The sequence below is a fragment of the Schistocerca cancellata genome, chromosome 9 (genome assembly GCF_023864275.1).
Source record: "Schistocerca cancellata isolate TAMUIC-IGC-003103 chromosome 9, iqSchCanc2.1, whole genome shotgun sequence".
Taxonomy (NCBI): Eukaryota; Metazoa; Arthropoda; class Insecta; order Orthoptera; family Acrididae; genus Schistocerca; species Schistocerca cancellata.
The window spans coordinates 102,699,496-102,701,977 of record NC_064634.1 but is presented as its reverse complement, the minus strand read 5'-3'; the positions used below and the strand labels follow the sequence as shown (position 1 = coordinate 102,701,977).

Genomic DNA, 2,482 nt, shown 5'->3' with positions numbered 1-2,482 from the left:
GTCATTTTATCCAGTGTAATATGATACTCCATTGGGGAGGGGCGGGGGCTATAGCCCCCATAGCCACCTCCCCTGTCCACAATAAACATTTTCAGAATCCCGTACGGAAAGAACAGAAACATATATCACCATTAACGAGTTTCGTTTGCACTGATTTGAAAGAAAACAACTATAGACATCACACCATACGAGTTCGCGGATCCTCCATCTAACAAACTCTCTCCCACACTCTGTTCGATCGTCGCAATCGATCCTCCCAGATCGCTCCCTCTCTATTTATACAGTAACTCAGTATATTTAATTGTACTACTTTAATTACAATAAACATTTTCAGCGAATGATACGCAAAGAATCAAAATATTTAACCTACTCAATAAACAAGAGAAACATGTTTACTCATGTACAAAATTAATTTCAAAAACATATTATCTCTAACAAACACAGGACAAATAAACACTATGCTTTATGAACCTTCCTGGCAGATTAAAACTATGTGCCGGACCGAGACTCGAACTCGGGACCTTTGCCTTTTGCGGGCAAGTGCTCTACCAACTGAGCTACCCGAGCACGACTCAGGCCCCGTCCTCACAGCTTTACTTCTGCCAGTACCTCGTCTCCTACCTTCCAAACTTTACAGAAGCTCTCCTGCGAACCTTGCAGAACCAGCACTCCTGAACGAAAGGATATTGCGGAGACATGGCTTAGCCACAGCCTTGGGGATGTTTCGAGAATGAGATTTTCACTCTGAAGCGGAGTGTGCGCTGATATGAAAATTCCTGGCAGATTAAAACTGTGTGCCGGACCGAGACTCGATCCCGGGACCTTTGCCTTTCGCGGGCAAGGCTGCTGCTAAGCCATGTCTCTGCAACATCCTTTCTTTCAGCAGTGCTATTTCTGCAAGGTTCGCAGGAGAGCTTCTGCAAAATTTTGGAAGGTAGGAGACGAGGTACTAGCAGAAGTGAATCTGTGAGGACGGGGCGTGAGTCGTGCTCGGGTAGCTCAGTTGGCTAGCCGGCACGGTAGCTCAGCGTGTTCGGTCAGAGGGTTAGCAGCCCTCTGTAATAAAAAAAACTGAGCTAATCGATCAACAACGAACTTAAACGGATGTCTTACGACGTCCGCCCCGAGCAGATGCAACGAACAAATGCGAACAAAATGAGAGTAAAAAAATAAAGTTGGTAGGGCACTTGCCCGCAAAAGGTAAAGGTCCCGAGTTCGAGTCTCGGTCCGGCACACAGTTTTAATCTGCCAGGAAGTTTCATATCAGCGCACACTCCGCTGCAGAGTGAAAATCTCATTCTGGACTATGCTTTATCATCTGAAATATACATATTAAATAGAGAGAAAGAAAAGAAATGAAGAAAACAAAAGAAAAATTTTTACCTCCCGCAAATAGCAATACCTTCACATGCTCTACAGAAGGTAACTAAAAGAAATACGCAATGAGACGAATGGAAATGACACACTGCCAACAATTACGCTGAAGTCACGGTGATTTGTGACGGTGCCGTGGACATTGCAAAAGGCGGGACATGTTTCTTAATGCGCTATGTTATCACCACAGTCGGCAGTGCGTGGTCTGCAACGTGCTCCCTGCTGGTCACAGTGTTGGTAAGCAGTTCATGTGGTGGGGTCGTTCCCTTCCTCGACTGCTGGATGGTCGTTGGTGCATGTCGACGTACCGCAATACGTCTCCCCAAGGCATCCCACACGTGCTCAACGGGATGTACGTCGGGGAATGGGTAGGCCAGTCCATTCGCCGAATATTCTCCCATTCCAAGAGCCCCTCAACTTGCGCCCTGCACTGTTCGGTGTGGTCGCGTCCGCAGCTGCTGGTCTAGTGGCTAGCGTTGCTGCCTCTGGATCACGGGGTCCCGGGTTCAATTCCCGGCCGGGTTGGGGATTTTCTATGCTCAGGAACTGGGTGTTTGTGTTGTCCTCATCATTTCATCATCATTCATGAAAGTGGCTAGACTGGACTGTGTACAGATTGGGAATGTACGGGCGCTGATGACCGCGCAGTTGAGCGCAGCACAAACCAAACATCATCATCGGCATCGATGTGGTCGCCCATTGCCATCCACAAAAAATGAAGTCATGGAGGAATGCACCGCTGAAAAGACGCCCTTGGGGAATCAGCGCAGTGTCGCAATATCTCTGACCGGTGAGTGTACCGAGTTTAAAGATTAGAGGTCAGTACGCAACATGCAACATCATGTCTCCCACACCGTAACACCTGGACCACCAAAACGACACTGTTCGATAGTGTTGCTGTGTACATTACGGGTTCTCACCTATCGCATAGGAGGCTACGTCCAGCATTGTCGAACATATACAAGCACCTGGGATGAGAAGTTCCGCCTTATGCAAGACACCTTTTTTTCTTTTGTTTCACCCATACATGTTTCAGCACTTTTGTGCTATCATCAGTGGGTTCTATTTATATTTTTAACTGTAAATTTGTTGTTAACATGTCAACATT

At 46.9% G+C, this 2,482-nt stretch overlaps 1 non-coding gene across 1 annotated transcript; it reads right to left on the bottom strand.

The window, feature by feature from the left end:
- Positions 1 to 493: 493 nt before the first annotated feature.
- Trnal-caa (transfer RNA leucine (anticodon CAA)) lies at positions 494 to 568 on the bottom strand. Its single transcript has one exon. It is a non-coding gene; the product is annotated as a tRNA-Leu (tRNA).
- Between the last annotated feature and the right edge of the window lie 1,914 nt (positions 569 to 2,482).